At 43.5% G+C, this 21,521-nt stretch overlaps 1 long non-coding RNA gene across 1 annotated transcript in view; it reads right to left on the reverse strand.

Annotated features, from left to right (window-relative positions):
- Positions 1-1,223: 1,223 nt before the first annotated feature.
- Positions 1,224-21,521, reverse strand: part of LOC115093228 — a 29,856-nt gene continuing 9,558 nt past the window's right edge. The window contains exons 2-3 of the long non-coding RNA XR_003857238.1: positions 8,764-9,065; positions 1,224-2,053 (exon numbers count right to left, since the gene is read on the reverse strand). This is a non-coding gene — a long non-coding RNA (uncharacterized LOC115093228). The remainder of the gene's footprint in view (positions 2,054-8,763; positions 9,066-21,521) is intronic.

Below are 21,521 nucleotides of genomic sequence, written 5' to 3' on the forward strand. Positions count from 1 at the left end.
AATACTTTCTCAAAAACTTCAAACTTTTACAAAGCACAGCAGGTGGACTTTTTGTAGGGGCAAACCCATAGACCATATTAGGCCAATTTTGAGTCAGTTATACTGGCTCCCAGTTGAGATCAGGATAAAATGTAAAACACTTTGTTTTGTCAACACATGTATTAATCAACTGGCCCCTGTCTGAATATCTTTCCCAATTTCTGCTCTTCAACACCACTACCTCCCAATAGGCCCTCCTATCCTCTGTTATCTTCAGCCAGACTAACAAGCATGAGACTTTGCACATTCAGTTGTTTTGCCCCTAAAATATGGAACAAGCAGGGCCGGTGCAAGGGTATTGGGTGCCCTAGGTAACCTTTGCACTGCTGCCCCCCCCCCGATCGGGCCCCCTCCCTGGTCGCGCTTTCGGCACCGACTCTGTGCTTCTCAGGGCGCCGAGCCATAGGGGCGCTGAAGAGCAACCACGAGGTGCCATAAGCGGGGCCTATCCTGCTTGCGGCAAAGAGAAATAGAAACAGTCAGCGCTGAAACAGGTGGTGGGGGGGGGGGGGCGCAACACTGTGTGCTTCTCAGGGCCGCGAGCATGCTACTCTTGGCCCTGAGAAGCACACAGTCTCTATTTCTGTTTGCCATGAGTGGGATAGGCCCAGCTTGCAGCAACACGTGGCTGTTCTTTGGCGCCCCCTACAGCTCAGCTCCCTAGATGACCACCGGAGTTCTCCTAATGGATGCGCCGGCCCTGGGAACAAGTTACCCCTTATGTTGCAGTGGGAAACTTGTTACTTCACCTTCCAGAAAAAAATCAAAGCTTGCCTGTTTAGCTTGGCCTTTCCCTACACTCCACAGCAGAGACAGTGACAGATATTAACTTACTTATTTCTTATCTACATTCATCAAAAAAACTTAATAATGCATATTATAGAATCCATCAAGCTAGGGTGAGGGAACATAGTAGAAATTTCATCTTTTTTGAGACTTTCCTCACTCCAAATGACATCAAATCTTTACCAAGGTGTACTGTGATTTTCATACATCTCACTCTACATGAAAAACTGGCCCCTAAACCCTAAACCACCATTAACATCTCCTATAGAGATATAAATAGGTGCACATAGTGAGTCTCTCCCTCTCCCTCTCTCTCTCCCTCCCCAGAAATGGCCAAAATGCAATTCCAAAAATGTATCACAAATTGCATTATGGCCATTTTGCACATATCACACAGCTTAACACCAAGGAAAAAGGCGTAGTTATTCCATCATTAAAACCGTGCTTTAGCATGTGTTATGCTATCGCATGGCATGATATTGCTCCTAATTTAACTAAAACCAACCCAAACTCCTCCCCTAATCCCACCCCCTCAAAAATGTGCATTTGCAGCATGCGTTGCTATATTTTTTGCGTGCAATATGGCGTTAACGCACGTGATAATACCTTATCGTGCGTGTTAACACCATAACACATTTTGCTAAATTATCTTGTTTATTAGAAACAGAAAGAGTCATTAGGTGACCCACAACAATAACTACAAAGAAAAAGGGAACCAAAATATAAATTCAAAAAGAAACGGATCAGTCAAAATATAATAGATATCAGAATAAGGTGTCAGCAAGCCTGACAGTGTGTTCAAATGATATGAACTGTCCAAATATTTCAATCATCCACCTTATAACAAACATGTTTATGTACAGACAGTGTGAAAAAATAATTTTAAGGTACATTTTTAAATTTTATATTCATTCCAATTATATAAGTCCTGATGATGAAAATCTGAGAGAAAAGCCCAACACGGCTGGTGATTCGCTTAGACCAGCTTCATCAGGGGTAAACAGTAATCCAAAGTGTAATGACATCAAGACTGCAAAAATATAAGAAATACCAATTGAATCACCATCTTGAAAGTTTATATCCATAAAATACTTATCTGTATGCCCAACAAAATATACCATCAATTCAGAACACCAGGTCTCAGTGTTTCAGAATGATGTGAAACCAGAAGGAAGTTCACACTCCTTTTAACGTGATGACAAAGATATGACGTCTGACGTAACAGGACCTGAAAGAGAAATGAATAAGTAACTTGTATTGTGTATAAACATATCACAAATAGAACAGCGAGATGTGAAAGAAAACTTTGACAATCAATTTAAAAAAACACAGTTGTCACGATCTGCATTGTTATTTCGCTCAGATTTTTATCATCGGTGTGTAAAGATTTCATCATCAATGTGTAAAGTTTTGTATGCTCATCTGCCTGAGATAGTATAGTACAAATGAGAAAGATGACAAAAGTTATCCTGGATAAGGAAAGATAATCTTACAAACTGTGACACTGGCAGCAGGGATACAGTATATTCTCAGCAGTGAGGACAAAAATATCTGGACAGATCAGAAGGGCTAATGGGTCTTTTTCTGTTGTCATTTACTTTGATATTTTGTTACTTTGAGGTCAATATTCAAAGAGTTTGTCTTGCTTGACTTTTGGAATTTGCAAGACAAACACCGAGGATTGAAAAATTTATCCGTCCCTGCTAAATTTTGACCAGGCAAATAGTTGCCCACTAGAAATGTACTCTGGTTAAAAAGAGATGACACTTGGGGCATTCCCAGTGACACGGCTTCACTTTGTCTGACCTGATAAATAAATAGCAGGTTTAAAGTTATCTTGCTTACATTTTCCTAGTATATTCAGTGGCACTTTTATCCAGATCAGTGCTGCCGAAAAATCTGAGTAAAGTTACCCAGTTAAGTTACTCGGTCAGCTGGTTTTTGAATATGGACCTTTATATGAATACGCTGTTCACTGTGGTATGTTTAAACTCCCATAGTTTATCTTTTAAAGCCTATGAAGAAATAATTTTATTTTTAAATTAACTAGCAGGCATACTGGGTAGTGTAATTTAAAATTGATTTCATCTATCATGCTAAGTGAAAATTATTAAGTGTGTCAGGCTGATGTATAACATTTAATCAAAGCATAAGCATCCTATTGCAGATTGGTATCATTAACATTTGAATATTTTTCACAACAATAAGCCCTCAAAGCAAGCTAAAGCCTTTGATATTCCAGTGCAACAATAATTCCCCTGTGGCTTTGTTATGATCCTTTTAATGTGTTTTCCTTCTCCAGGGTTGTTTAAGCCACAAAATTACAACTGTGAAGAATACTGGCATTACAAGAGGAGACAAGAGGAAGGAATTTTAGAATATTGCACTATTCTGATGATAAAAAATGGTTGCGCACTTAAAAAGAGAGCAGATAAATCTAAGGCTAAGATCAAGGTCTGGAAATAAACTAGCTTTGCTGGGGTAATTTTCTAACTCTGTTTCCTGGACTTTCATACATTTTCTTTGTTGTTTGTTTAATAAGATCCACAATTATTTTAGACTCGAATGTTCGTTTTGTCAGTGCAGCATGGAAACCTTTTTCAGTGTCATCAAACAATAGCCTATTTTGCTGCGCTGTACAATTTGCATTACCCTGAACCAGCATCTACCTAATTAATGTATTCATGTGCTGAGCTGAACTGGGAATGAAATCCAAGTCTTGAGATTTATGAATGCATTAGGCTATTATATCTGGTAGCATTTAGCATCATATTCATAACACCTGTACCTACTTAGTTGTTTTCAGGAGTAATTTATGGGTTGCATATCATAGTATCACACCCTCTTTCAACTAAAAGGTAAAGGGCATGCAGAAATTGTATTAACTCACCCTCATAATTACTATCAATTAATAATTCTGTATATTCTCTTCAACAATGTTACTAATTTCACTTAGTTCTGCTATGTAATAATTTAGGGGGTCATTTTCAAATGCTTATCGCGTGTGATAAGCCTCTATCGCATGCAAAAAGTCCCTTTTCGCATGCAATAGCATGCTGGGGGCGGAGTCAGGATGGAGTCGGAGTGGCAAGGGGAGGAGAAGGGGTGGTGAGGAGGCAGTCTCCACGGTGTCTTTGCTGGCAGCGATAAGGTAAGAAATGTTATCGTCACCAGTAGCACGCCAAATAGCGCCACGGTGATGCTATTGAGTGCAAAAGCCGGCAGCGATAACACTGCGGTGGTGCGATGGCTGCAGGCTTTCGCACGCCCGTCCCCCCTTCGTCCCCCACCCCCCGTTTTCTCTGGAGTCACCATTCTGCGATAGATTGTGCCGAGGGATCGCATACCAGCAGGGTGCTGGCACGCGAAACCTGCGCCTGCCCCAAGGCAGACGCAAAGAGTAAGTTTAAGGAATGGGGGGGGGTTTAGAATAGGGCTAGGGGGTGGGAAGGTTAGGGGAAGGGATAGGAAGGATAGAGTAGGAGGAAAGGAAGTTCCCTCAGAGGCCGTTCCTAAATTGGAATGGCCTGTTAGGGAACGGGTGAAGGCTGCGGGCGTCGGCGAGCGTAAGATGCACTAGTGTGCACCCCCTTGCGCACGCCGACCCCTGATTTTATAACATGCACTCACCTGCACGCGCATGTAATAAAATCGGGCATCCATGTGCGTGCGCTGGGTAGTACATGCACATGGACGCCCGCACATAGGGGTAGATTTTTAAAACGGGGCGTTCGCGTACTTTTGTTCGTGCTCCAGGCGCAAACAAAAGTACACTGGATTTTAGTAGATACGCGCAAGGCTGCCGATTTTGGGCAGCCGGCGCGCGCCGAGCCGCGCAGCCTGCCTCCGTTCCCTCCGAGGCCGCTCCGAAATCGGAGCGGCCTCGGAGGGAACTTTCTTTTGCCCTCCCCTCACCTTCCCCTCCCTTCCTCTACCTAACCCACCCCCCCGGCCCTATCTAAACACCCCCCTACCTTTATCCGTGGATTTACGCCTCCCGGAGGGAGACGTAAATCCACGCGCGCCAGCGGGCTGCCGGCACGCTGAGATGCGATCCGGGGGCAGTTCCGGAGGGCGCGGCCACGCCCCCGAACCGCCCCGGCCCAAAACCACGCCCCCGGGCCCGCCCCCAAAACGCCGCGTCCCGCCCCCAAAATGCCGCGCCGATCGGCCCCGCCCCCCGACACACCCCCGACTGAAAACCCCGGGACTTACGCGAGTCCCGGGGATCTGCGTTTGCCGGCAGCCTATCGAAAATAGGCGCGCCGGCGCGCAAGGCCCTGATCGCGTAAATCCGCCCGGATTTACGCGAGCAGGGCTTTTAAAATCCACCCCATAGGTTTTAATATCTATCACATAATACATAGGTAATAATATTTTCTTGAGTGAAGGAAAAGTTTCTAATAAAAATAATATTTACAGGATAACATCTCTTATACTGTGTTTAGGATTCACAATCAATAGAATAATAACTTGTCAACAATGGAGTACTTTCATGAGGACCTGCATTTGTATTAGAGGAGAAGCTTCTCAGATGTGTATCAAATGTGAATATCCAGAACATTATGTATATAACCTCTCCTTCATGGAGGTGGGTTACACATAACTCCAGGCTGCTCATCAAAGTCCCAGACCTTACTTACTTTCAAATATGTATCACGGAAGTCCCTGAGGACACAGGAGTTCATCCGGTAGGGAGGATGTTTAACTTCCTGGGTCCCTGGTGGGTAATACCGTCTCATTCTCAACTCGCACCTCAATTGACTCACACTGGTCAGTATACTCACAGCAGAGAATAACGTCTGATAGGAAATTCACACTGGAATAATGCATGGAGTTCAATACTGGTGTTCAATTGAAAAGACTTTATTTCAACTTAAAATAAATGTCCATGGTAGAATCGCAAAAATCATAATAACATGAAAAAAAATCATAAGAAGGGAAACAGTGGTTTCATTTTCCATGGTGCCATTCTTTGTGTAACTGAACCAGTGCCCACCTAAAAAATGTCTTCCCCCTGCGATATTCAATGAGACGAGTACATATTTTCCGTTTTGTCCGACCAATACCCCAATAAGGACATATTATAAGATGGCCGCCGCACTTCAACGTCATTGCCCATTTTTGGAGTTAATCATATTTGGAACCAAAATGTCACTTCCTGAAGTCCCGGTCTCATCGATGGAATTTCCCTTAAGTCAGCGCCTTGGCAGCGGTCAGACCGTCTTTGACGTGGCAATAACAACTACAGCAGAGGTTATGCCATTTAAAGCACATAAGTGACTTTTAGTTAGTTTTCACGCGTTAGGTAGGTTTTTCCTCGGGGACTTACACACATTCACGTATATTTCCTTGAAAAAGAGGATATGTTAGCTTTTTGCAGCAAAGTTTATTTTCACTGTTGTTGTCTTTAGTCACCATTTAACAAATGCAAATTGCTATGAGTCTTGTTGACCATTTTTAAAGAGTTAATGAGTGTCCCTACGATATCCAGCCATAACTTTATTGCTATCTTTTTGAAGCATTTATAGGCTCTGTTCTTTTTTAACAAAGTATAGGCTAATGAAAGCTCAAGTAACCCATCCAAGATATCCTGAAGCTCCCTGAAGAAGGAGTGTTACACACTCCGAAACCCTGCAGAGTTGGAGGATTAACTTCAGGACTCAGATAAGTGCACATTAAATGTTGTTCAGTGCACTATTATTTTATGTTCATCATAGCCAAGCGATTTTGAGCCTGTACAAAGACTGTGGTGAGGAATGACCGATGATTAAACTGGATATTGTGCTTTAAGGCTATATCATACAATGTTCAGCCTGTTGCATCACAAATACCAGGTCTCAGTGTCATTATAGGCTTTACCAATGAGCCAGTGACAAGACACACATGATGGTCATCCACACCTTCCATATCTAATATTATATGAGCTATAAGTAGCAGAATTTTTCATTTATTGATTGTTTCAAAGTTTCTGCTTTGCACAGGGGTTTATGAACTCTTGTTTGAACCATATACTAAGCATTCCCCTATTGAAGGGGCTGCAATGTTTTCTTTAAGAGGTTTGATATAGTAACTCCAGGTAGTAACTGATAATGTTGTGTTGAAATTTGGAGAGAGGGGAGGAACTGTGTTCTTCTCTACTCTCCACTTGTAGTGGGTTGTAAGAGTGACATTCCAGTAAATGTTTGTTATGGATGCTTTGGAAAGGCTTCTTGTGTTAGTGTTACAGGCTTCAAAGTTGCTTTCCCTTTTTGAAGGAAGATACCTTATTCTTCACTGGAGGTTGACTCTAGGTGGAGAAATCCCTTTATACTTTTGTTTTCTAGGTGTGTGCAGAATCAAAATATTTGTTTCAGTTCATCCATTTGTTTTGTTTGCTACAGTCTTTTATAAAACTTTTATACAAATTTTTAAATATTTAAAACTTTCAATTAAATATTTACAATTTGTATAATAAAAATGGAATAGAGGTGGGAAAAACTAGGGATCGAACTGTATACTTAAAAAAAGACCCAGGGATCTAGAGAGGCCAGATCCTGAAGACTTAAGGAGTTAGATCACTGTGGTGGTGGCCTCATGGTGATGAGCTCAAGAGCTGTAGTGAAGCACTCTTGAGTCTAGGTAATTCAGTCCACCATAGTGCCCAGGTCAGAAACCTCTCATCCCCATCATCATCTGTATGCCCATGCCAAAAGCACCCTGAGTCTTATCGACTGTAGCACATGATCCAGACACTGAGCCAGGCTCATGAGCCAGTGGCAGTTCATCGGATGATGGTGGATAGGGATGTGAATCGTTTTAGGACGATTAAAATTATCGTCCGATAATTTTAATATCGTCTTAAACCGTTATGGAACACAATACAATAGAGATTCTAACGATTTATCGTTATAAATCGTTAGAATCGTGAGCCGGCACACTAAAACCCCCTAAAACCCACCCCCGACCCTTTAAATTAAATCCCCCACCCTCCCGAACCCCCCCCCCCAATGACTTAAATAACCTGCGGGTCCAGCGGCGGTCCGGAACGGCAGCGGTCCGGAACGGGCTCCTGCTACTGAATCTTGTTGTCTTCAGCCGGCGCCATTTTCCAAAATGGCGCCGAAAAATGGCGGCGGCCATAGACGAACACGATTGGACAGCAGGAGGTCCTTCCGGACCCCCGCTGGACTTTTGGCAAGTCTTGTGGGGGTCAGGAGGCCCCCCCCAAGCTGGCCAAAAGTTCCTGGAGGTCCAGCGGGGGTCAGGGTGCGATTTCCCACCGCGAATCGTTTTCGTACGGAAAATGGCGCCGGCAGGAGATCGACTGCAGGAGGTCGTTCAGCGAGGGTTGCGGCGCCTCGCTGAACGACCTCCTGCAGTCGATCTCCTGCCGGCGCCATTTTCCGTACGAAAACGATTCGCGGCGGGAAATCGCTCCCTGACCCCCGCTGGACCTCCAGGAACTTTTGGCCAGCTTGGGGGGGGCCTCCTGACCCCCACAAGACTTGCCAAAAGTCCAGCGGGGGTCCGGAAGGACCTCCTGCCGTCCAATCGTGTTCGTCTATGGCCGCCGCCATTTTTCGGCGCCATTTTGGAAAATGGCGCCGGCTGAAGACAACAAGATTCAGTAGCAGGAGCCCGTTCCGGACCGCTGCCGTTCCGGACCGCCGCTGGACCCGCAGGTTATTTAAGTCATTTGGGGGGGGGGGGTTCGGGAGGGTGGGGGATTTAATTTAAAGGGTCGGGGGTGGGTTTTAGGGGGTTTAATGTGCCGGTTTTGTGATTTTACATTTTTTTGATTTTTCACGATTTTTCACGATTTTTCACGATATTTTACCCCCCCAAACGGCAACAATACGATTCCCTCCCCCTCCCAGCTGAAATCGATCGTTAAGACGATTGAGGACACGATTCACATCCCTAATGGTGGACAAGATAGAAAGGTGTGTGGCTCACCCTTGGCTAGCAAAGGCTGGTCAACCTGAGTCCCAACATCCCTAGATCCTGAGGCAAAAATGGGAGGAAGACCTATCAGGATGGGGAGACAGATGTCAGGTACTGCTGGCTTGGAGCTTCCTTGTGGTGTGGGGGGAGGGGCTGAACTTCCACTGCTGTGTCCACTTTTGGTGGTGGTAGATAGGATCTCACTTGCTGCTTCTCCCCAGTGATGGCATCAGCTGCAGGAGCATCAGGAATAGCCAGGCTCTCATCATCGTCTTCGGCTTCCTCCTCCTCTTCAGATGATAACAAGGAATTATCTGTGAAGAAAACAGAAAATGTGTGTCATGTGTGCTCTTATGCTCCACATTGTGATGTGCTGGATCATACAAGCAGTTAGAGGGCATTCCTTTTCTAGCAGTGGAATAGGAAAATGTAATTGCTCCTAGCTATGGGACTCTCATAACATATAAATGGTGGCAAGGCCATAGAATAGTTGCCTCAAATCCAGAAGCTCCTTATACAATAAGAGGTTTAGCAAGTCCATAATGCATATTGATGAGGTTATTAGTAATTTGCCCTAGATACTGTAAACAAAATGTACGCTCGATCTGCACATTTTATGCTCAGAAAAAGTGTAGAGAAAAGCAGAAAATACTGCTTTTCTGTACATCATCTGACTTAATATCCTGCGGTATTAAGTTGGAAGAACCAAAAGGTTAAAAAAATATTTTTTTTTTATTTTAAAAATAATGTGCAAGTAGGTCAGGTTAGGAAAATGGATGCTCAATTTTATGAGCGTCCATTTTCCTAACCCGTGACTGTCAGTGGGTTTGGAAAATGGACACTCGTAAAATTGACCGTCCACTTATTTATTGATTGATTGATTGACTTTTATATACTGTCGTTTGGGGGTACCATCACAAAGTTAATAAAAATACAATAAGATAATAATGATAAAATACAGAATAAAAATACAATTCAGTAAGATCATAGGAAATAAAATGAAAGATTAAATAGTAAATAGGTATACAAATAAGTTATGGTAAGAACAAAATTAATATTATCTAAAAATCATTAAAATCAGAAATAAAAGAAAAAAATAGAAAAATGCTGGATCTAATGTCAATCATTTTTTGAACCCTCTGACAGCCACCTCTCCTGGGTTGTTAAGGAGGTGCTAGGGACACACTATTGTCACTAATGCTTCCTTTTTAGTGCGACCCCTCATTTAAATACAACATTGCGCGCCCAGGAGAGGTGGCTGAGCGTGCATTGGGAAAGCGGGCGTTCAACACTGAGTGCCCGTTTTCCCATGCACTTTACAGTATTGGCCTGATAGGGGGCCCGATATTCAAAGTGTAGTCAGTGCTACTTAGCCAGATAAGCAGATAAGCAGGACCTTTATAAGTCCTTTATATGGGTAAAAAAGTAGCTGCATAAGTTGTGGGTGGGGCGACTTAGCTGCATAACTTGTGTAGCTAAGGAACAATATTCAGTTTTGGCCACATAAGTTAACTGGCCACATTAGATGGTTATAATGTACCGGTATATGGCTAAATACAAATATATATGCATACATTCAGCGACATAGCCATGCCACTGAATGTACCATGTAATTTAGCTGGATATTTAGCCAAGTTACTTAAACAGCCATCTTTCAATATTGGGCTCCTAATGATTTAAAAAGTCACATAAATGTGTTCTTATATTTCCCAATCACCAATAAAATATTTTAAACAGCAGACACATGAAATAACATCCCATAATTTAAATTAATAACAAATTAAATAATTAAAAACTCTCCAGCTCTGCATACCTTTAAATAAATAAATACCTGGCATCTTTTAATTTCCCAGAGATTGTTGTGGATTTGGGTGAAGAAGGCCACACAATCTTTATCCTCTCTCTCCTTCAGACACATTAGCACTCTCTCTCATACACATGCAGGCTCTCACACACACAATCAGGCTCTCTCTGTGTCTCATACATACATGCAGAAAGGAGAGTGTGTGGCTAACAAAATGAATAAAGGCACTGGTCAATATATGAATACAACAGTTTTATTTAATTATAAACCTCAAAGGAGATTTTTAGATAACAATTCACTTCTTGAACAAGGGACTCTTGTGAATTGTTATCTAAAAATCTCTTTTGTGGTTTATAATTAAAGACAACTTTTGTATTCATGAATTGAACAGTGCCTTTATTAATTGTGTTAGCCACACATTCTCCTTTCTGCATTGACTTTCATGTGCTGTTTACTCTGCACTTCTGCTGGCTCAAACAGCCAGGCTCACATACCCAGACTCTCTCTCTCATACATACAAACAGGCTCTCTCTTTCATACACATCCGAAGGCTCTCATGTACACATGCAGGTGCACTCTCTCTCTCTTTCATCCACATGCATGTGCTCTTTTTATATACATGTCAGCACTCTCATGCACATCTGCAGGCTCTCTTTCATAAACAGATGCAGTCTCTCGCTCTCACACATTTGCAGATCTCACTCCCTCATATACACATGCAGGCTCTCTCTCTCATACACACATTCAAGTGCTCTCTCATACTCAAATGCAGGCTCTCACTCCCTCATGCACACAATCAGGCACTCTCTCTCTCATACACACATGCAGGGGCTCTCTCATGCACACGTGAAAACCTTCTTATACAAACACACACACATACACACCCCTCTCATGCATCTTCCTTTCTTCTATGCCTTGGCTGCACCTGTGATGCCCTTTATATAGTGCAGGACAGGAGGTGGAAGGCGGTGGCCCTGCTACCGCCAGATGCATCTTTCTGCCAACTCTGGGCTATAGGCCTTTTTTCGGCCGCAGCTGATTGGGCTTCATCGCGGCCCCGCTGAAACATCCCTTGGGCCGTGTCAGGTTGGGCTCTGTCACAGCCCTGCTGAGACTTCCCTCAGGCTGCAACAGGTTGGGGGTCTGTCGTGGCCCTGCCAAGATCTCCCTCGGGCCGCGACAGGTTGGATTCTGATGCAGCCCTACCAAAGGTCTTGTTTTGTGGCTTCATCTGATAAGGAGCTGAGATAAAGACCACGTGACCAGTGCTACCGGCCCACTGGGAGATGCCCGATACCCTGATAGGCCAATCCGCCCCTGGACTCTGCTGAAGGAAGGAATAGTGAACTATCTACAATCCAGTGGGTTGCTCAACCTGAGGCAGCATGGATTCATGAGGGAAAGTCCTGTCAGACAAATCTGATTGATTTTTTTGATTGGGTGAATAGAGAATTGGATCAGGGAAGGATGCTGGATGTGATTTATTTGGATTTTAGTAAAGCTTTTGATATGGTCCCACATAGGACCTTCCGCAAATTCTTCACTGACCCACTATCAACTGACCATACCAACCATCAAATGAACTCTCAACTCTAATCTCCAACCAAACTCGCTTCCCTCCACTTCCAACCCAAGAATAGTTATTTGACCTGACTTGCTTATTTCTATATATGCTCATTCTGTTATAATGTTTCAATACTGTTAAGAAAATAATATTCACTTTGTAAACAGTTATGATGGCTCTACCGAATAACGGTATATAAAACTCATCAAATAAATAAATAAATAAATAAATAAATAGGAGACTCATGAAAAAAATAAGAAGCTTGGGAGTGGGTGCCAAGGTAGTAGCGTGGATTGAAAACTGATTGACTGACAGGAGACAGCATGTAATGGTAAATGGAACCTAATCTGAAGAAAGAATGGTGTTAAGTGGAGTGCCACAGGGATTGGTTTCAGACTGGTTCTGTTCAATATCTTTGTGAGTGACCTGGCAAAAAGGATGAAAGGTAAAGTTTGTCTATTTGCAGATGATACTAAGATCTGCCTCAGAGTGGACATGCCTGAAGGAGTAGAAAGAATGAAAAAGTGATTTAAGAGAGCTTGAAGAGTGCTTGAAGATTTGGCAGCAGGGATTCAATGCCAAGAAGTGCAGAATCATGCATCTGGGATGTGGCAATCAAAAAGAGCCGTATGTGATGGGCAGTGAAAGACTAATGTGCATGGACTGGGAGAAGGACCTTGGAGTGGTAGTGTCTGATAATACCCTTATACAGGTTCTTGATGAGTCCTCACCTGGAGTACTATGTTCAGTACTGGACTGGTGCCCATATCTCAAAAAGGATAAAGACAGGATAGAAGTGGTTCAAAGAAGAGCGACCAAAATGGTGAGGGGTCAGCATTGGAAGATTTATGAGGAGAGGTTGAAAGATCTGAATATGTATACCCTGGAAGAGAGGAGGTACAAAGGACGTATGATGCAGACCTTCAGATACCTGTAAGGCTTTAATAATGCACAAGCATTAAACATTTTCCATTGGAAAGAAATCAATAGAACTAGAGGTCATGAAATGAAACTCCAAAGAGGATGACTCAGAACCAATGTCAGTAAATATTTCTTCATGGACAGGGTGGCGAATGCCTGGAATGCCCTTCTGGAGGTGGTGGTGAAGATGAAAACAGTGAAGGAATTCATAGGTACATGGGATAAACACTGCAGATCCCTAAAGGCTAAGGGATGGAAAGAAAGAAAAGAGTGCTTGGTGGTAACTGGGGGTAACTTGCTGGTGTCACAGTTGCTACCCTTAACAAAGAAGCCTTGATACTGTTAATGCAACTCCATCATTGTTCTCTGCTTCAACAGCAGTGGGAAAAGGTGAATTGGATTCAGACAGCAACCAATGAGAGCCCTGACTTATGGTTTGGGAAACAAATAAACACATAGGGGTAACTTGCTGATATAACTTTTACTACACTTATTCATTAAGCCTGATACTTGTGATGCAGCTCCATCATTGCTCTCTGCTTCCATGGCAAGGTGTAATGGAAATTAGATTTGGACAGCATCCGAGGGCCCTGACTTTTATTGTCTGGGAAACTGATAAGCACTAGGGTAACCTGCATGTTGCGCCCATCGGTCGCAGGCGGCTGCGACCTTTGCTGCTCACCTCCTTTCTCTATGCAACTCCGAGTCTGGGCAGAATGGCGGCCTCCGCTTCCACACGCTGACCCTCATGGCATGCCCAGGACAGCGTGGGTGCTCATGGCAGTCATCTTACATCTGGGGTTACCTAAGGCACGCACGCGCCTGCCCCCTTCTTAAACGCGTCATGGTGGGAACCTCGGGGGCGTCCTCACCGCATGATGTCATCCACCTACCATACTTAAACTCGGCGGACTTCTTTCTAGACGAGTTAGCAAGGATTCCTGTCCTTCTATTTCTGTCACACTGGGACTCCATCTCGCTATCCTACTGGGTGACCTAGGTACCCACTCCTTGGGGGCCTTGCCGCACTCAGGGCTATCTGCTCCTCGGAGAGCCATTACTTTCTGTTTCTCTGTTCTAGTGAGTTCCTGCATCGTCCCCTGCTGTTCTTGTTTGGACCTCCTCGGTGCCTGATCCTCCATCTAATTCTACAGTACTGGTGTGAGTACAGAACCTGCTCTTCTACCTTTGAGGCACGGATCCTTGGGTTACCCTGCTTGCGGGCCACTACCGGATCCCTCCTTTCTTGTGCAACTTCTCATTCGCTTCCGGCCTACCCCGCGCTGCAGACCACTACTGCAGTTGCCAGCACAAGCTACGTCTAGAGAAGGTATTCACCGGACTACTCTAGGCCGAGGATTACTACTCGGACCAACCAGCTACAGGTCACTCTCTCAGAACTGACTCTATTGATCCGCTCCTCGAATCACTATTGGCTGAATAATAAAGTTGTTTCCTCTGTTGTCCATCACTGCTGAGACCTTGCCTGTTGTGGTAAGGGCCCACAAGGCTCCTCCCTGTGGGTGGAGTCTTCACTCACCATGACCCAAGGGCCCACTACTAGTTCAAGACACACCGAACGTAACACTGCACAGTGCAGCAGATACTGGCATAACCTTGCTGGGCAGACTGGGTGGATAATTTGGTCCTTTTTTGCCATCATTCTATGTTTCTATGGAAGTGCTTTCTCCCTTTTCCAGGATGGCCCAGGTTCTTGTGGCCTGGTTTTGGCCTCTGTTGGAAACAGGATGCTGGGCTTGATGGACCCTTGGTCTGACCCAGCATGGCAGTTTCTTATGTTCTTATGTTCTTTCCCTATGCCAGTGTTTCCCAACCTTGGGTCCATGAGACCACCCCAGGGGAGCTCCACAAGGGATGCATAAAAATGTATCTACGGAGAAAGTGAGAGGACTCTTGCATGGGTCAGGAGGGTGAGAGTGGGGCATATTATGGCTCTGAAAACTTCTGTAACCATTAGTGGGGTTGTGAATCCTAAGGGCACACAAACTCATTTATTTCTCTTCAGGGGCTCCTCTGGCAAGCAAATTCCATCCCATGCTTGACTCTAAATCCAGGGGGGCATTCTTTTTTATGAGGGTAAGAGGCTGTGATAAATCAGACAGGACCAGGGTCTTGGTCTGAGTATTAAAATAAAGTTTATTGATTGATAATCATTAAATTAAAGTCCATTGGTCAATAATGGTGACGTTACATCTGACTAATGGTATATGATTGCTTTTCCTCCATAGAGTCCCCTGGTGATTTTTACTGTGCAAAGCTCACCCAACGGCTATCAGGGAATCCTATGTTGAGGGTTCCCCATTTTCACAGTAAAAGTCCTTCCTTAAGCCATCTTCTTTCTGGACACCCAGCCCATCCTGGTCCCATAGATGTGGAGATCCTGTTGGGTTCTCTCGATCTGGTTCTTCCTTCCCTGATTAGTTGATATTTCTGAGGGGACTTCTCATGGGGAAAAGTCAAGTGGTATCAGGCTACCTCAGCACTGCAATCCCAGTAGGGAAGGGGTCCAAAAACCTCACCACCCTGTTCAGGTACAAAAAATACTTCTTAAAGTTAAACTAGATACATCTTCTGTCATCACTGTCTTTCACAGCAGGATCCATCACTGGTGCTTGCCCACCTAGGGTTTAGAGTAGGTTCACAGGTCTTTGATCCCCTGGTGAGAGCCCTTTTGCCACAACAATGTATATGGCGCTCTCTGTAAATTAATAGGAGAAGGACCCTCTGGCAGGGAGTGCCTGATGAGGTGTCACTTCTAAATGAAACTCTATCTGAGTGAAGCTGGCGGGCCTCACCAGAGTGTAAAACTTAACCATCTCTACTGTTCAAAGGCTTCCTTAAACTGATCCCAATGTGTTCTAGAATGGCTGGGCTAAATAGTGTTTAGGCATCCAATCTAGACCCTCCAGGTGGGAAGGACTGAGGGGTATGGATGGTTCCTTAATAGTAAGTTCTATACAAGGGCATGACATCTGGTGGCCAAACCAGGGAGGTTTGCCACACCTTACCCCACATTGCTACAGACCAAGAGATGGAGGGACAGAGAGTGGCCATTACACCCATTAGAATCCACAAACCACACTGCCGCATGCTTATCAGAGGTGGGGAAGAAAGGGATCAGCTGCAGCCCTCAAGAATCCTAAACCCCACTGCTGCATTTCATGTGGATGTGGGGAAGAGAGAGTCTATTGCAATTGTCAGAATATTTGCAACCTCTGCTGTACACTAAGGAGAGCAGAGGAAAGCTGGGTTGTCACAGTGGTGTGAAACATTTCCCACTACTGTCACGTGCTCTGCCATTGGCCTAACAGAGAGAAAGGGGAGGAGAGCTGCACCAGAAAAGTGAGTAGAATGGCTCAAAGAAAGGAGAAAATGGGAATGAGATTGACATGATGAGGAAAAAGATAGTGGGAGAAGGAATGAAATAGGAATGAAGGATGAAATGGGGATAAAGAGAGAGACAGGAATCCATGATTGACCTGGTTAAGGGGAGTGAGAGTGGATGGCTATCAGGGGAGAGAAGGAGAGTATCCCCAGGATTCATGCTAGACAGAGGTAGAGGGAGAACAGATAGAGGACCACCGCAGTCCAAGAGGGAAGAAGGGAACGATGACCACCAGGGATCAGGGAGGAGATAGGATGAAATTACAGCCAGGTATGGATATGACATTAAATTCAAAAGTTATTTAGGGGGACACACAGACATAAATGGAGATCTCATTAGTGACCTTCCCATTGAAAAGTAAACTATTGTTTAGCTTTCTCTAAAATCAAAATTATTTTGTGACTAACATTTCTGTATGTATTTTAAAGAAGCATAAAAGAAAATAATAAAGTATAAAAGTAAAGCAGATTGAAAGGGGATACATTTTCAGAATGGGTACATTTCAAAACTTATGTGGGTAACCACCTGTTTACACATGTAAAAGGCCCTTTTGAAAATTTCTATTTCCCACCACTGAGGATAAAAGTATCTACACTGGAAATAGTATACTTACTTTTACCTGCGGGGGAAAAAAGGAGAAGGGCTAGGTTAGGGGTGATAAAGTGCAAGCAGAGATATGATTTTGAAATCCCCGTGCATACTTTCACACGTACCTTGCACATACTTCAAAAGCAGATGAAAAGCACACAAGAACAAAAGTACTGGCTTTTGCCCATTGGCTCGAATTGTCAAAAGGAAACTCTGGGGCAATTTTCTTTTGAAAGTTAGACTGCAGGTGTGCAGGTACCAGTGCTGATTTTTTGCCAGGTCATACCAAATTGCCAACCTGGAGCTTTTTCGAAATTGCTTCCTTTTCCCCATTGCAGCTCAAGGTTCAATTATGAGGACAATATTTAAATAGCTTTGGAAATTTACTTCCCTACATGCTCAGTTTAGATCCAAGTTTTATACATTATGAATGATTGTAGAATGCATCTCATTATTTCTTTTGTTATGGCAATGCAAAAATTAAAGAGAAGTATGTAGAGGGATCTGTACATTTTTTGAAGCTAAAAATGGGTCCATGTTCCCTGAAAGGTTGGGAACCCCTGTCCTATTCATTTCAATTTTTTACTGACATGGCTATTTCTCTCCCATTTCTACAATTTCTATCCTTCCTGAATATATTATAGCCCAGTATGGCCATGCTCCATTCATAAGTCTCTGTAATAGCTACAATATCCAGGTTTGCCACTACCATTAGGGCTTGAGGAGTTAGAATTTTATTGCCTAGGTTATGAGCATTTGTGTTCATAGTCAAGTAAAAAAAATAGTATCCTTTTGGCTATTTCTCCTTGCCTTGTCTATATTTTTTATGCTATAGCCCCCAACTGCTTCCCTCATCTAGCCAAGGGTAGCCCCGTGAACTCTTCTCTTTTGTGTTTTTCTCCATTTCTCCATCAGAGCATCAGCCTGAATCAATTAGCTTTTATCCATCAGCCTCTCCTCTAGTTTAAACACCGGTCAATGTATGATCTGAATTTCGCACCTAGGGTCCTTTTTTCCCACAGAAGGATGTGGGATGTCACTATAGTAAAGCCCTTTATTGTTCTATACAGTATATGGCTCTAATCCTAAAATATCTAAAACTTTTGTACCAGGTTTTGAGCCACATATTGAAGCTGGTGACATGACACAGCCTTTCTTCTAGTTCCCCATATTTATTTATTTTATTTATTTATTTAACAGTTTTTTATACCGACCTTCATAGTAAATAACCATATCGGATCGGTTTACATTTAACAAGGGAATAATTGGAGTAACAATTCAATAAAACCATAGATAACAATAGATAAGAATAAGTCAAAAGTTACAATCAACAGGGAATAAAGAACTTGGAAGCTTGCAACAAGCTGGAAAGAAGATAAGGCTGGAAAGAAGATAAGGCAGGTAATAAATATAAAGTGGTGCAATAGTGCGTACGGGTAAAAGCTTAAAGGTGCTTTAACCTGTAAGTGTCAGGGTCCATTGATTCGTGGATGTAAATGCAGTCCGGTTTAGAGTGAAGAGTAACTAGTGCTTGTCTGGTGGATCATAGAAGGCTTGGTGAAAGGCTTGATTCGTGGATGTAAATGCAGTCCGGTTTAGAGTGAAGAGTAACTAGTGCTTGTCTGGTGGATCATAGAAGGCTTGGTGAAAGAGCCACGTTTTGAGTCTTTTTCTGAAAGTTAAAAGGCAGGGTTCCAATCTGAGGTTTGATGGGATGCTGTTCCAGATAGATGGGCCTGCTATCGAAAAAGCTCTGTCTTTGGTCGTAGAGAGGCGTGTGGCTTTAGAAGGGGGACATTTCAGAGTGCCTTTGTGGATATCTCTAGTTGGTCTGTTGGAGGTGTGGAGTTTGAATGGGATTTCCAGGTCGAGTTGAAGTTGATGATGGATGGTTTTGTGTGTTATAATGATTGATTTGTATAGAATTCTAAAGTTCACTGGTAACCAATGTAGGTTTCTGAGAATGGGTGAGATGTGTTCTCCGTGGCTGGTGCTGGTCAACAATCTCGCTGCCGCATTTTGTATCATCTGCAGTGGTTTGGTGGAGGATTTGGGGAGGCCTAGGAAAAGGGCACTGCAGTAGTCTATTTTGGCGAACAGTAGCGCTTGGAGGACTGTCCTGAAGTCATGGAAGAATAAGAGTGGCTTAAGTCGTTTTAGAACCTGTAATCTGTAGAAGCAGTCTTTGGAGGTTGTGTTGACCATTTTCTTTAGGTTTAGTCGATTGTCTAGTATTACCCCGAGGTCTCTAACATGCTTACAGGTAATATGAAAATTGTGCGGTGAGGGTGGGGAGATATTGTTTTCATTGGAGTAGATGAGGAGAAGCTCTGTCTTTGAGGCGTTGAGGACCAAGTTTAAGCTGTTGAGTAGATTGGTGATGGATAGAAGGCAGTTATTCCAATGGGTGAGAGCTTTTGAGATTGATTCTGTTATAGGGATTAGAATCTGCACGTCGTCTGCGTACAGATAATGAATAAGGTTGAGATCTGTTAACATTTGGCAGAGGGGGAGGAGGTATATGTTAAAGAGGGTTGGAGATAAGGATGATCCTTGTGGTACACCAAGGGTTGATTTTGTTAGGGGTGACTCCTTGTTATTGATTTTGACTTTAAAGGTTCTATTGTTGAGGAAGGACTTGAACCAATTGTGGGCAGATCCGGAGATGCCGATATCTGTTAGGCGATCCAGAAGGATGGTATGGTTGACGGTGTCGAATGCCGCCGAGATGTCTAACAGGACTAATAAAAAGGAGTGTCCTTTGTCTAACCCCATTATAATATGGTCTGTTAGCGAAATGAGGAGGTTTTCTGTGTTGCGTGATTTGCGGAAACCATATTGCGATGGGTATAGGATCTTGTGGTCTTCTAGATATTCAGAAAGCTGGGTGTTTACCAGTTTCTCTGTTAGTTTGGCAACGAATGGGAGGTTAGAGATGGGTCTGAAGTTAGCTAGTACATTAGGGTCTGAATTGTGTTTCTTGAGGAGGGGTTTGAGTGAAGCGGTTTTTAGACTGTCTGGGTAGCTTCCTTGATTTAGAAAGCTGTTTATGATACTTGCCAGAGGTCCTGAGATTGAGTTTGGGATGAGGAGCAGGAGTCTCGACGGGATATTATCAGCCGGATGGCTAGATGGTTTCTGTATTTTTAGAAGGGATTCGATCTCTTTGGTAGAGATTGCTTCGAAACTGTCAAAAATGGGTCTAGTAATGGAATCGGGATTCCCACCTGACTTGAGAGGTGATGTGTTTGGCGGAAGGAGGGTGAGGGTGTTTAAGATCTTTTGTTGAAAGAATGAAGTGAGCTCATTAGCCTTGGGTAGAGCTTGTTCATCTGGAATAGGTGGAGGGGTAGATTTAGTGATTTGCGTTACGTAAGCGAATAAAGCTTGGGCGTCATACTGGAACTGGTGTATTTTGTTTGCATAGAATTCCTTTTTTTTCTGTAGAATGGAGGTCCTGTAGTGATGTAAGAATCCCTTATATGTTGCAAGGGTAGATGTGTTAGGGGTTTTGCGCCATCTATTTTCTTTATTGCGTAATTCCTGTTTCATCTGTTTAAGTTCAGTGCTGAACCAGGGTTGATTTCCCTTTTTTGTTGGGTTGATTGATTTGGAGACACTTGGGCACCATTTGTTTGCGACTGCTTCTGTAATCTTTTGCCAGGAGGATAGAGCTGAGTCTGGATTAGATAGATCTAAGTTAGAGAGTTCCTTGGAGAGCTGATCGCTGAGTATATCAGATGGACATGCTTTCCTGAATTGAATAGTAGAAAGGTGTGAAGAGGTGTGTGTCGGATTGTAAGTGGAGAAGGAGGATTCTATCAGGAAATGATCTGACCATGGGATTGGGGTACAAGTGGGTTCTATTGTGCAAGTGAACTTAGAGTTGATGAATAGAAGATCCAGAGTGTGTCCAGCTTTGTGTGTTGGGCTGTTGATGGTCTGAGTGAATCCCATAGCACCGAGGGAGGTAAGGAGGGCTTCGCAGTTCGTGGAGCGGGGTGTGGCATCTGTATGGAGGTTGAAATCCCCCATAATCATTGTTGGAAGGTCAGAGTTAATATGTTTCACAATGGATTCTATGAGGGGTGAGGGGTCTGTTTCTAGAACTCCTGGGGGAGCGTAGACTAACAGTATTTGTAGATGTTTTGACTTGACTAGACTTAGTTCCAATTTGGATTCTGTCTTGATTGTATGTGCGGTCAGTCTGAGTTCTTTCTTGGTGGCTAGAAGAAGTCCGCCTCCTCTTTTTTTGTGTCTATGGAAGGTGAAGATGTCATATGTCTGGATAGGTAGTTGGTTGGTTAAGGCAATGTCCGAGTTTTTTAACCAGGTTTCTGTGATGGCACAGATGTCTGGGTTGGAATCCAGGAGGTAATCATTGAGGATATGTGTCTTCTTAGTTAAGGATTGCGCATTGAAGAGGGTTACTGAGAGTAGCGTGAGGCCTAGAAGCTGGTTCAATGGTGATGTCATGATAGGGATAA

Source organism: Rhinatrema bivittatum, chromosome 6 (assembly GCF_901001135.1).
Source record: "Rhinatrema bivittatum chromosome 6, aRhiBiv1.1, whole genome shotgun sequence".
NCBI lineage: Eukaryota > Metazoa > Chordata > Amphibia > Gymnophiona > Rhinatrematidae > Rhinatrema > Rhinatrema bivittatum.